General features: G+C 34.4%; 1 protein-coding gene across 25 annotated transcripts in view; it reads right to left on the reverse strand.

The window, feature by feature from the left end:
* The window catches only part of trol (terribly reduced optic lobes), a 146,918-nt gene that overhangs the window by 119,867 nt on the left and 11,969 nt on the right, over positions 1 to 15,082 (reverse strand). The gene's annotated exons all lie outside the window — the stretch shown is intronic.

Consider the following 15,082-nt stretch of genomic DNA (forward strand, 5'->3'; position numbering starts at 1 on the left):
TGAACGCATTATTTCTTTAACAAAAGCGAGCGGAAAGGAACGAGGCACGACGGCAACACCAACACTAAAATTAAACAGTGAATAAACACTTTGTCACAGCACACAAAAGCGGGATAATAAATGATGGCACAGCGTAAATAGCGAAAGAGTAGCGAAGACCATTGTTGAGCCGCAGTGGCGGCTCTATAGAAGTTAGCAGAACACAGGCGCTATAAAAGAAGTTTTAATGACAGTAGCTGTTAGGCGCGGGCGGAGCGCGTGAGAAATTGAAAACAGCGCCACTTTTAGTTGCAGGAAGACGCGTGAGACTTAATATTCTCATAAATATCACTATACCATACAAGTATATGGGAACTGAGTACACTGTAGCGCTACTGAAAACTATAAAGTGTTGCTCAAAGGTGCGAAATTTGATATTATGATTACTTTTGAGTAGAAAGTGTAGATATTTCTGATGAGTGATGAGTGTGAGCGCTCAATATGGCACTCATTTTATCAATACTTAGTTAACTTTTCGGGTATATTTATGTGTGCTACGCTCAGCTCACACGCCAAAAGTATTTATTACTGAAAAAAAAAAATAATTAAAAATTAAAAATTCACATTTTGAGTTATTGTACACTTGACTAAGCTAGCTGCATGTGTATCTTTTCGCCTTAAGGCCGCCACTTACACACACGCTGCAAACATTAGAAATACACACACGTTTGAGAATTTCAAATATTTAAACGTTGATAGATAAAAATCGCAAGACAAACTTTGTTGCTGTGCTGCGTTTGACGCAAATTTGCAAAGTGTGTAGCCCAACTATAAGCAGGCGGCTGATAAGATATGAGCATAATTTTGCACAAAAATAAAAATGGCAATGAGACAAGAAGCGTGATAAGCTTAACAAGCTGGCGAGCGTTAAACTTAGCAGGCGAGCACTTGCTAAAAATACAACTAAATTAATAAGGTCATGCAAAGCTCACAACAATCAGTCTCCGCAAAAAGAAAAGACTTTGAAATTCAGCTAACAACGCAGGAAATGCACTTAGATGCGGAGCAGAAATGCTGCTTCCCGCCTAACAACAATGCCACAATTTACGTACAATTAAACGCAGCATGTGTGTGTGCGGTGCATAATTTAAGCTGCTGACATTGCTTTTACAAATATTTATTACAAAAACATTTAATTGAGGCATTCAATTTTATTGTAACATATTAAATTCCTATTAAAAATCAATAAATGCCTGCCGAGCAGCGCCACAATCTCCGCAAGTAGCTGAACGGCATTAAACTGCAGTCAACTGATCCACAATATTTATAGCCACGCAATCCCTGACCTCATTGAACCAAACGCTGATAATAAACACACACAAAGAAGAGATTTTATGAACTGCCGCGCTGTTCTTAGGCAGCTCGAGTGCCAAGAGCGCAGATGCAGCATATATGTATGAATGTATGTATGTATGTATGTGTGCGCACAAAAATTTCATAGCAATAGCAAAAATGCAATGAAGTACTAAGTTGCATGTTCATTAAGTGCGGTAGACAGTGGTAGCAATCATATACCTAAATGTATATAAAGACGGTGGCATCATGTTGCATGCAGCACTGACGCAGATACTTTTTACATATGTACGCACATAAATACTTGTATATACATTTAATGCATATAAAATTAATTAATTTTGTATTCATTTGCTGCTTTTCAGCGCGTTAGTCTTCTCAAGCAACTTTTCTTGCCTTTATCAATCAAGCGCTTAATCAGTAAGGTCTTTGATGACGTAAACACTAATTTTGTGATAAAAAACTGACGTTTGTATTACATATATTTTTGTATATATATAAGCTGCCTTCGTTTCGGGAAGCGTTATTCACTAGCGTATATCACAAACTGTACCAGTTACTCAAACAAATGGGCAGCACTTGTGTTGCAACCCTGCGCTAACATGTGTGCTGTCGCATGCGCAATAGCGTTATTTACAACTATTTAGAAAAACTAAAGTCAAGAAATTTTTTAACAAAATTAGTATGTTTTTGTAAAAACGCCTGCCAAAAATAAAAATTTCACTTTATTTGTTTTTCTTCGTCCTTCGATAGACTGCCGGAATTGACGTCGTAATGACCGAGTTTTGAATATTTTCTTTTAAAAATTTCAGAAAATCTTTATCAAATATGTATCTTCGGAACAAAAAAAAGTTTGAATCAAATATTTAATAAAAAAACTCTTGAAAATAGTGCGTTTTTTGCTCAACGAAACCCATGCAACCCATTAAAGTTTCGGAACATATTTCTAAATATAACATGCATTCGATATATAAGCAAAAACTACCAGTTTTGGAAATGCGCAAGTCGATAATAACCCTTTAAGTGAAAAAGGTTTTATAAAGCCTCGTCACACCCTGTACTTACAGGTGTAAGCGCTTAATAAACCGCACATGTAAATGCCAGCCTAAATAAAATAAAACCAAACACTTGTGTGCGAATTTACACCATACATGCATATGTATATATGTGTGTGATTGCGAAATGTGGTGAAGGTCGTTCGTTAACGCTTATCAGCAGTCGGTTTTGCTTATTGCAGCGCTATAAAGATAAAAACCAGGAAGTCGAAATTCCACATATTATCTAATAACGAGCCCGAGTTGCTAAAACTAGGAGCAAAACAAACGGTAAAAGCAAAAATTCCAAAACTACGTAAGAAATTATAAATTATAGGTGATAACTTGCAGCTGATAACGGTAAAAAGCCAAATGCATGACATAAGCGCAAGTGATATACAGACATGCAAAAGCGGCGCCGTCATTAATTGTAAGCGCTGCTGCTTGCCTTTTAAGTGCCAAATATTGTAGCCTAACGGCGTTAATTGCCTTGCAAACATGCCACCCCAACTAAAAGTTACGCTTTATAAATTTTTTTCATTTAAAATTCTTTAGCTTTCATGACTTTTGACCGCAGACGATTTATCACAATTTGTAAATGCCGCAGAAATTAAGTGCAGCCCAAAATGCGTGACTGCAGGCTGCGTGGCATACACTAAATGTCGCTGAAAATCAAAATCAATTGACTTTCATTAAAATGCACTGCAGTTGCAGACAGCGCAACAACAAAATGTGATGAACTGACACGCGTCGCGCGCAACAAAGCATTTAAAAATTTTATTGCAGCGCAGAGAATTTATCAATCAAATGCGCGGCGTTGTACGCATGCGCACAATCGCCCAATTACAGCGCGGTGCTGGTCGCACTTATAGCATTGCTGCTGTAAGCTCTGAATTTACAGCTTCGCAATTTAGCACAAATATTAACGCTTGTGTGTATGCTGTGTTCGCTTATCTGGCGCAATTGTTGAAGGGCTCTTTGACACGCGTTTTTATTACAAATGCCGCAAGTGACATGCAACGCGCACACAATTTTAAACAAATATTTTAAGACACTCAACAGCATTTTTCACACTTCCGCGCCACCACACGCCGCGCGTTTTAATGTTTAATGCTTTATTTATTATGCTGTGGGTTGTTGCAACTTATGAAAATGTTTGTACGCACTTTATTGAATTTAATTGAAAACAACTGACGCGGCTGGCGGCTAATGTAGCGATTTAAAATAAAATGGAGTGACACAAAAGCATAGAAGAATATTAAAAAAAAAAATTATAAATAAAAACTAATAAAAAATAATAAAAAAATTAAAAGCGTTACCAGCACTTTCAGTGCCTAAAACGGCGGGCATATTATCGACATATACACAAACAATTTCATTTCATGAATTTTTGTTTATAATAAATGTTGACTGCTGCTGTTTTAGTACATTTTACGCGTTGTTGCTTGACTTATGCCAAACATGCGTAAATTTAGTGTATCAGCTGTATGATCAGCTGTCAATTGCAACAATAAGTCGAGACACATACCACAAGTGGTGGTAAGGCATGCTGAAATATTTCTGCCAGTTATGTAAGTATATTATTAATTGCAGTCAATGAATTTTTCTTAGACCTAAACGTTATCAACCAGCGCCACTTCATTCATTAATCTGCATTAAGTTAAAAGCATTGCTGACACAAACATTAAATCGAAATAGGCATGTTTGGTTCGAAAAGGCGTTAAAAATATCGCTTTTACCACCATTTAGCCGAAGAACAATGAAAAATACCGTAACAATGGCAAAGCTTTTTTGTTCAAACTTAGAGCAAAGACCACACCCGCTTAAATATTTGACTAGCTGTAAGCCAATAATGGTTAGGCAAACACATAGGCCCAGCTGTAGCGTATTACTCGCACATTACTTTGCCTTTAAAACAAAGAAAAAATTATGAAAAAAGAAACTAAAATATTTTAAACGCTCATAAATATTGACAAGGCGTTTTGGGCGGCGCGTCTTTACAGCTGAGACGCACGCATGCGCGTTGGGCCCAAAAATTAAAAGCAAATACTTGTTGTTGAAAATGAAAGCGCAGAGACCTATTTTAGAATTATGACTATATTTGTAACGCTGCTGTAAAGTTTCTCACAACAGGTAAGAGTTTTCGCGCCATACTTGTACACCCACAAGCATTACTCGAAAGTATGTGAGTAGGTGTTGTTATATAATATGTTACTAATATTAAACATGACTGCTTATTAATTTTTCAATTGATGAGACGCGTTTTGTTATAGCTTCAGTGCTTGTAGCTGCATTTAACGCTGTGCGCTAGTCCTATTCTTTAAGCGTTTGTGAGCTTATGGTTCGCTATTTTAATTAATTTTTTTATGAGTATAAACAAAATAAGCTTGAAATTTGTTGCTATTGTTGGCATAGCAGCCTATTTTAGTTTTTTACTTGCTTGCTTTACGACCTCGCTTCAAAAATTGCATAAGCATTTACTAAACGAGTGCCAGTTGTTTTCAAACGAAAATTGAAAACAAAAATAAATAATTGATTATTTTTGCACGAAAATTATGCAAAAAAATTCGAAATATGTTATTTCTCAAACAAGTTCAAAATATGCCTCCAAATCAGTCAAAAATTACATCGCTTCCTGCTTGCCAACGAGTTTTTGGCTTCTAAAAATATCGTTTGTCTGCAAAAGGCGGCTCATCGATCTTAATTATAAGCAAGTGGCATACAAAAAAGCAAAAAAAAATTAAATAAAAATATGTTTAGAAAACAACGCGCTTAGCCGCAAATCCCTTGAAATATTTCAATAAATACATTTATCACAAACAAAAGCCAGCCGTAACAAAATAAAATTTTTGAAAAATTATTCATAAAAAAAATTTAAATTTTAAACAAAATAAGCCGCCGCTCAAATAACTAATTGGACTCATTAAAAGACGTTTATTTACAAGTTTTTGTTAATTCATTGCTTTATAATGAAACGCTGCTACACATACTATATTATGTTTTGATTTGAAAAACGTATGTTATTTTTTTTCCTGCCGCCTACTCGCGCATATCTTCCGCAATACAATAAATTTACATTAATTAATTACGAGTCATTTGTAGCTGAAATGAGCACGCTACAATGGGTAAACGTGGCATAATGGAAATGTTTAAACTACTATAAATTATATTAATTATGATAAGCGGCTTTTCGACTTGAGCCGAAAGCTCAAATGCTAAATATTGGAGGAATAATACTTAAAATAATCTGGACTACATTAATAGCTTCATGTGTGAAAATCATGAGCTTTCACCAAGATTATGTAATACAATTCAAACAGTTTAAAGAAAAGTGTTTAGTAAAACGCTTTAAACCAAATAAAAACTAATAACAACATTTGTACTACTTCTGTTATGGCTTTGTTTCAGAATTCTAAGTGGACCAGTATAGACAATTAAGCTGTAAGCTTTCACCGAAAATAGAAAAGCGAAATAATTAGTAGCTTTGTAACAGCACAAAGTTTACACTTATTTAACGCACTCAAAACGAGCAGCAAAAGCTAAACAAACTTAAATTGTGAAAAAATAATGAAAGCTCTAGATGAAAGCTTTGTAACAGCACAAAGTAAACCCTTATTTAACATGCTGAAACAAGCAACAAAAGCTAAACAAACTTACATTGTGAAAAAATAATAAAAGCTCTGCAGCATTCTCTGATTTGTGCACGTTTAAAAACGATAGAGTATAGAGCAAATGCCTGCGCTTAGAAACGAACTATTTTACGTTAAAGTTCGCTAAGTGGCATGAAGTATCTCTAAAAAGCAATGCTGAGATGAGTAGATTGCCTTCCGCGCCCTCTGTGCAATTAACCAGCTTAACCGCTCTGCATAACTTTAACACCTATAGTTGTTGCCGACACCGCAGACACCGCAGCCTTCCTACTCCGTTTGCTGAATCGATATCAATTTGAATTATTTATGCCGTTCAGCAATAAAAATGTGAATCAGACATATCGATTTGTGTGCACAAGAAATTCGAGCTCAACGCGCTGGCTACTGTAGTGGCAGCCACAACAACAACAGCAGTGACTGAGCGACCAACAAATTGAGCAGCTAATGAATGCATAAACGAGTTGCATATCTAAGGAAGTTCATTATCAAATGTACCGAAGTGCCGTAGTGGTGAAGCGCCGAGGCAAAGAACATTTGAGATTTTAATTTTGTTTGAAATGAAAATATTTGTTGGAAAAATATGAATAAGCTCAGGTTACAAAAGTTGCTAATGATTTTCAAATTTCGCTATTTTTCAAATACATTTTCGCGCTTCACGTACCGCTTACTTCGCATTCTGTTGATTACGCAAGTGTTTAAATATTTTGTAGTTCATTAACATTTGCAACGGACTCGCATTTTTCGCAAACGTTTGCAATATTTGCTTAATTAATTACTGTTTTACTTATTCCCGGCGTCATTTGTTAGCACTTGAGAAACTTTACGCTGCGCGCTTCAATTACCGTCATTCGAAGCGTAATTCGCAAGTAAATGACATTTTCGCAGCTGAATTGTGGTTGCGGTTGCGGTTGTGGTTCAAACATTTTTCCCCACGCTTATTTGCATTGCAACAAAAAAAAAAAAAACAAAAAAAAGTTGAGCGCCAAGTAGCGTTTTGGAATTTTTGGTGGCGAGTCTTGTGGCGGTCGCTTACATTTAGAGCTAAGCACACATTAGTGCTAGAAGAGTAAAGCAAGGCGGGGAGGTGCATTGATCTACAGCACATTAGAGTGAGAAGCGCCAAAAGAAAAGTAGCGCGTCGAATTGTTTATAAATTAAAGCATCTATTTCCTTCATGCTAAACGCCACTATGTGCTTAGCCTAAAGTGCACACCTTCATTAAGCCCTGGATGTGCTAGCTAATAGTAAATTGCAAATAACAGGTTTTGCGGCCGAATGTCAGACTTCGAGCTGCATGCGTGTTAGGCCTGCAGAGAGCATGAAACTGCGCTTCAAAATGCATGCGTGCAGCAACCCAAAAGTATTTTGAAATTTCATTCCATTTCGTGTGACCTTATCGTGGCTTATTTATCAGTTTTTTCTCGAGCTTATGGGTTTATTTTATTTTTTGGGATTACACAATTTGGGTTTTCAAGGTCGCCGGCCAACAGCTCATCGCTTGCCAGTCCGCCTGGTCTACCAGTAATTCAAGTGCTGGCTGCTCCATTGCTTTTTGCCTGATTTAGTGTTTTCGGTATGCGTTTTGATGTTATTTCATTAAGATTTTCAAGTTTTCTGTTTATTTTGCGTGTTGTTGGCAGTCACACTTTTTGACACGTTTCTCTACTTTTGTATTTTCGGCTGCTTTTAGTGCGCCGAATTTCACTTCATAAACTACCTGTTTACCCGTTGGTGTTTATATTATATACATGGGTTATACTAATCAGACATTTATCTATATTTAACACCTTGTCAGCTTTCTGCTACCTTTTCGGCTTGTGTTTTTCAGCTTGTGCTTTTCTAATAGCGAACATTGTTATTTCATTCTGATTAAATGTATCTTCTGCGTCCGATTTTTAATGATTATTTCAGTGGCAATATCTCACTCAAATTAATTTTTATTTTTATTAAATATGTCCCCATAAATCTTCTGTTGTTATTGCTAATTGTTAATAGTTAAATTTTTGGAATTTTCATTCGAAATGATACCATTGATACGCTTTATGTAGGATTTTTGACAAACAATAGGAAATAATGAAAGCTCTATGAAGATAATGAAAGCTTAACCTTTTATGTTATAAACCTTAAAGTAACTTACATGTATTTAAGCCTTAATAATTTGAAAAAACAGAGGCAGTAAACAGCAACTTACCTGAAAGAAAAAATTGAAATTTATTTTAAAAAAATTTCGAAATAAAAAAAATAGTTAAATGTGAAATGTAAAAAGTTTTAATAAAACTAACAACAACATATTGGGAAGTTGTATGATAAAAGCACGAGGCACACGCTAAAGCTTCCACACCCAAGTGAAAGCTTATACTACTTCAGCTATTTCGAAAATTTATTTGAAATGTTAGGACAAATGTAAAAGTTTAATCGCTTTATCTCAAATCTTACATTATATACCAAAGGAAAGCTCTAATGAAAGCTTTCAGCACTTTTATCAAAAAAATGTTCACATAAGCTTAGACCAGATTTCTAAAAACAATTTTTAATTTGAGTAGTTTTCTGATAAAAGCTCGAGGCACACGCTAAAGCTTTTACAACCAAGGGAAAGCTTATATTATTATAGCTATTTTGAAAATGAACTTGAAATGTTAGAACATTAACACAACAAACTTTACCGATTTTCACTAAGCTTTCACCCGATTTAAGTAACACGTGAACACAATTTCCAAAAACTTACATTTTGAATATTAATTGGAAAATATTTTGAATGTGATTTTATAAAAATCAATGCCATGTGAAAGCGTTTCAAAGCGCTTTCATAATAAAGAGCTCATATTGCAATTATACCTATATAAAAGTACATACAAAAATTATCAAGCAGTTTGTGCTAGTTTTTTTATTGCACCATTTTAATTTTTGCACATTTTTGACTTTGTGTGCCATTACTTTAATCTAACTGTTAATGGCAAATTTAGGCACACAAAATAAACAATTGCGGCAGCTGTCAGTAAAAGCAAAATCAACAGAATTGCCAGCTGTATTAGTCATAGAAAAATCGTCGAATAGGGAAATACTAATTTGAAGCAAAAATACATAAAAATAAATAGAACTAAAAGCATGCGAAGAGCTGTAATTGAAACAGCGACGAATGTTCATTAGAAGCAAAAAGAAATAGTTTTTGAAAAACATTGGCAAAAGCCGAACATTATATGCTCGAAAGCTGAATAAACAATAAACGCAGGAAATAAAAGGAAAATAGAAAATACAAAATAAATTATAAGTAAATGGCAAATCTGTTCACAGTAAAGCCGCTCGATTTGTGTGATCGTGAAGCTGAACGGCGGCCAATGTGCCACACGCCGCAACAATCTGTTACTTGCCGCTTTTTATTCCGCATTTTGTTTACACGCGCTTTAGTGTTTTGCCAATGATTTTCGATTTTCTTTATTACTGTGCCTTTTATTTTCTCTATTTAATTACAGCATATTTCTTACAACAAACTGCTGGTTGCGCGCGCTTTGGATTTGCGCCAAGTTAACGCATTGCTTGTAGCATAGAATTTCGCTACAATGAGTAGCAAAGAACAATTGGCTCATCGGCTACAGGCTAAAAATACGACTGACGCTAACGTTGAGTGGCAAGTGGTTTGGCGGCGTGTAAACGCATAGCTGATGGGTGTGGAATGAAGGCGTGTGGCAAGTATTAGACTAAGTAAAAGGCATTTTTGAAAGGTTCGTCACGTTTACAAAAGTCGGCAGCAACGGAGAGTGCTGTAAAGCCGCTGGGAGTGCGAAAAAAAAATTACATACTTTATTTATGGTTTGAGGCGCGTCGGCAATATTGCTAAGCGATCAGTTAGGCTTTGAGGCGTTTTGAGGAGATTTTTGGTGACTTTAAGGGAAATTATTAATAACAACTTAATAATATCTTAATGGATTCTGACAGTAACTTGGACTCAATATGTCAAATACTAAATAAGTACAGTGGTGTGGTCGTCCAATCCATGCGCCTGCGCAACCTACGCTTTCGTCGCACATAAAACCTATAGAAGTTCATTTTCAACAACTTTATATGCCAAGCCCATTCATTGCTCCCCTTCACAGTCATTTTGTCGGCTTCAATTGGTACACTCATACCCTGTCGCACAATTTACTTAATCCACACATTGCGACAGTGGCATTGGTGCCACATACGCCGTATGTGAAACACTTGCAACAACAAAGCAACATTTGTTTATTGAGCACTTCATCGATGGAGGAATTAAGTTAAAGTGAGCCCAATGCTGCTGCCTCACATAGCCAGCGATGCTGGGGCGTTTCTACTGTGTATAGCAAGCGGGCGTGGCGCATTGCTTGGCCGCAGACGGAGGCCAGACTGCCAACTTAGCGCAGGCGCAGCCAACGCAGACTCATCACTTTAATTTCTTATGATTATTATTATTTCTTTTCGCTGCAAACAAGCCAGCAGCTGCGAGCTCTTAATAAGTGCTCACTTGTTGTTGTTTTAATGCATTGTCTGGTCGATGAATTTGCGTTTAGCGCATTTATCTGCGCGATCACTCCCTATGCAGTTCGTTTGAGTGTCAGTGCAAGCCTTTGTATGTCTATATGTCTGCGATAATTACAGATGGCAAATGTCAGCGTGTCAAAAGTGGTAGAACACACAGCTTGAGCGACTACTTGGCAACTCTATGGGCGCGCATAAATACCAGTTTAGATATATAATACATGCATGTGTAGCTACATATAGCAACAACATCGTCCACTCAATTGCCTCACTCTTGTACATTTATTTGCGCATACACACACACACACACATGGTACACACATGAGTTGGCTATGTAGGCAAGTTCACAAGTAGAATTGGCACAACAAACATTTAATGGTGGCTATTAAATGCTGCGCGCTATCATTAAACAAAGTCCAAAGTAATGAATATGAATATTAAAATGGGCAGTGAAATGATGAAACTTGTCGCCGTTGACACAAAGCATAGCGCTCAAGTGTGCAGGAAACATCACAAGAGACAAAAAAAAACAGCAACAAAAAAGTAAAAATGCTGTAATAAAATTTTGCTTGTGCTTTATGTGATTTCTAAGTAGCCGAACGTATAAATAAAAATAACTGAAAATTCTGCAAATTCAAACAATTTTGTTGCCATATAATTATCAAAACAGCTTACAAATAATTTCAGCAAAGTTTTTAGTGTTTAGATTTAAGTATAATTATTTTGGCGCTTTTGAATACAGGCGCTTACAATTTATTGCCCAAAAATTAGTTAATACTTACGCGGCACAAATAATTTTAAATAATAAATTTTTTCAACAATAACTTTTGTTCAAAAACCAAAAAATTTAAATAATAATTTTTTTTCAAAACAAAAAGATGTGGTAATAGTTTTTTTCAAAAATAATTAATAATCAAAAATAATTTTTTTACAAAAATTTTCCAAAAATAGTATTTTTTAATAAAATATTTTTTTTATATTAATATTTTTTTTCAATAATACAATCTTTTCAGGCATCAAATTTTATTTTATTGAATTTTAAATTGTGTTTCACGTAAAACTGATAACTAAAAAGAGTTCAATAATAATGAAAAAATCAGGCGCTTACAATTTAATGGCTAAAAATTGATTAATACTTAGAGGCGGCCCAAAAATTTTAAATAATAATTTTTTGCATTAATAATTTTTTTCTAAAATTATTATTTTTTCAATAAAATATTTTTTATAATAATTATTTTTTTATCAATAAAATATTTTTTTTTTCAATAAAATATTTTTATTTATTCCCAATAATATTATTTTTTCAATGAAATATTTTTTTTTTATAAATATTTTTTTTTCTATATTTTCTAATAAAAAAAAGACTTAAATAATAAAAAAAATATGCAAATCACAAAATATGAATTTTAGAAATTAAAAACACTTAAAAATACGTTTATAAAAGCTGCGAATCGATTTTTAAAGTTTTAATACTGTACTGTACTGTGTTTTCGTTTAGAGCGTTTATAAAAGAGATAATAATAATTTTGATTTATTTTTTATATTTTGTAAGATATTAAGACTTCAATATCAGCATGTTTGAGCTAGCAGTTGAAGACAGTGCGTATACGCAACCAGACACACAAAATAAACACAAATTTATACGATATTGAACACGAAGCCGTTTGAAATACTAACGGAATATAAAATTTGTTAAGCGTTATCCACTTCAAACCATTAATTAAGCCTACAGAAATCCATTGCATGCACAACTGCCGCTCAATGGTGTGGCAGCTCGTTAAAGATGCTGTTTCTCTATTTAAAAAAAAATTAATAAATATTAAAAGACAAAAAATGTAAAAAAATTCGAAAAATTTAAAAAATAAAAAAAATTTAAAAAACAATATTTATAGGCTGACAGCTGAGCGCAAAGCAATATCAACAGCTTGACGCATAAGTATATTGAAGGCAAACTGACAAAAAAATTATTCAAAGAAAAACAAACAAAATTTTATTAAAGCATCACTGATGCTTTGGTTGCAACAACTCATTTACATGACGCCAAGTGCTCATTGAATGCCCAGCTAACTGCGCGCCAGTCCAGCACAATTAGGCATTCACTGCCTTTGTATGTGTATGTGTGTCTGCGTGCGTTGTGTCATAAATGTGAAAATTATCGCTAAGCTTTTATGCGTGTAAATATTTTCCACTGCTGTTTTGGCACTTTTCAAGCGAAGTGTCGTAAAATTCATACAAAATACTTGAAAGCATAAATTGGCTTGCTTGGTGGCCGCCGCACAGCCGCGCTGAGCTCATGCACATGTGAAAAGCAGACCTGACGGCTACTTAGCCTAAAACCGGCTGTGAATTTAGCTGCGCGTGCGGTTTAGCCGCAAAGCGTCTCCGCGGCTAATTGAATGCTCAGGTTTTTGTAGCGGCGTCAAGTAGTCTCAGCAGCAGCTTTTAACTTCAAGTTGAGCAAGATCAAAGTTTGGCAATGGTAGTTAGAAAATATTTATAAACGAAATGTTTATACAACATAATTATATAAAAAGTGCAGGATTTTTTTTTGTTTATGAAGACTTAAAGTGAACACGAAGAATATCTCTCACATTTTTTATAAAAATAATTTATTGCGTTATTCTTCTGCAGTTATTATAATTAGTTGTTTTTGTAGCAAAACTTTGTAACTATGTATATTTGCTTTTAAAAATATTTACTAAACAATTAAATATAAAATAAAAAAAACTCAAATATATTTCGCTTAATGATTTTAATAAAATTTTTGGGTTTTGCGCTCAAAATAATAACCAAATATTCACAATCATGTTTCGTTGATTTATTTTTTGATTGTTTATATCATTTTTTAAACTCTCCAAATGTGCTCAATGTCTCCACTTGGCTCATTTAAAATGCATTTATTATTATTTAACTGTAATTGCTCTTGATTAATTTCGCTAAAAAGTTAGCAAACTTCAATTGAGCTCTTCTTATGAAGATTGATATACAATTGGCACATGAACGCGCTGCCTGGTGCAGCCAAATTGATGGGAAGCGGACACAAAGCGTAACGATATAAGAACAAAACTAAGATAGGAAAAAAAAATTTAACTGCTGCATTTAAGGCTTGCTATTGTTGTTGCAATGTAGTTTGACGCAATAGTGGCTACATCAGCCAGAGCTGCATTTTCGAAAATATAAAGAACAGAGTTGCGAATTTTTGATTAAAAAAATTCAGTTTACAAAAAAAATAAAAATGTTTAGATTTAAAAAAAAAATTTTAGAATATTATTAAAAAAAATTTTATTTCAAAAAAAAATTTCATTTCAAAAAAAATTTTCATATCAAAAAAAAAATTTTCATATCAAAAAATAATTTTTAATACGGTAATGAGTTTAAGTTTTTTTCTGGTATGGTAATAAAAACTTTTTATTTTATTTTATTTTTTAGTTTTAATTTGTAATTACAAAAAAAACTATTTTAATTCAAATGTTAATGCAGTTATTTTTTTAATGCATTATTTCCAACACTGATCTAAATATTTTTTTTTAGTTTTTTGGCGGTTATGGAACTCGAATCGAGCATAATTAAGCAAGCAAAGTATGGCTGAATAGCGGAAGTATTGCTGAAGCTTGTTATGAGCGCTCAGAAGAACTCGCTCTAGTCCCTCATAAAACTTTAGACACAGTTCTGAAAATCAGCACAAAATGCAATGAAAGCATGTATTATGGCGACATGCATAGTTTTTACATTCGAATACACTTGAAAAAAAATTTAAATACATTTTATATAAATTCTAATTTATTGGTTATACATGGAGGCATTTTCTGCTACTAAATATAATTTAATTAAATTTTTAGCTTTCTCAATCACTCACAACAGCGTGGATTTTCTCACCTTGTAGACTTAATTATTTTTTAATTGAGAATAAACACACGCGCATAACTCAAAGTGTCTGTATGTTTGAATTTTTCTCGGAAATGTGTGTTTGTAAAATGTCCGGCGCATTAAAATAAACAGTGTGTGCATTCAAGTACAAAAACAAACAAGCAAACACATTTGAAAGAAGAAGCAGAAAAACACATAGAGCATTTGTAAAGTGCATTTAGAAGCGCAACAACAGCAACAACATCAACACAATGCAAAGCGGGAAAAAAATAATATTGAAAATGGAACACAGACGAATTGTTGGTGGAAAGAGGCACGGCGCGGAGTGAGACAGGCCACTAACGCAGGCGCAAGCGCTGTCCCAGCCCCTGCTGGGCCGCTGGGTTGGCGACAAAATGGGTAACATAAATAAAGAACTAAATAGCAACAAATGCGTGAAGCACAATACAGTACATTTCTATTGAATAAATATTGCGGCTATTCGAAGGCGTCTGGCAACGCTACAGCATTTGCAATTGCAGTTACAGTTACTTAATACAGTCGCTATTTTGACTGAGCAAATGCACGCAAGCAGAAATATGTTGGGCCAATAAAAGGCAACACTTTCGACTTGCCGCAATTCTTTCGCCTTTTTGCCATTTCAAGTGCGTTTGATCAGCTGTTCAACTGTGGGTTGGGTGGCAAGTGTGTGAGCTGGAGTTATTT

The sequence above is a fragment of the Bactrocera oleae genome, chromosome 5 (assembly GCF_042242935.1).
Source record: "Bactrocera oleae isolate idBacOlea1 chromosome 5, idBacOlea1, whole genome shotgun sequence".
NCBI classification, from domain to species: Eukaryota; Metazoa; Arthropoda; class Insecta; order Diptera; family Tephritidae; genus Bactrocera; species Bactrocera oleae.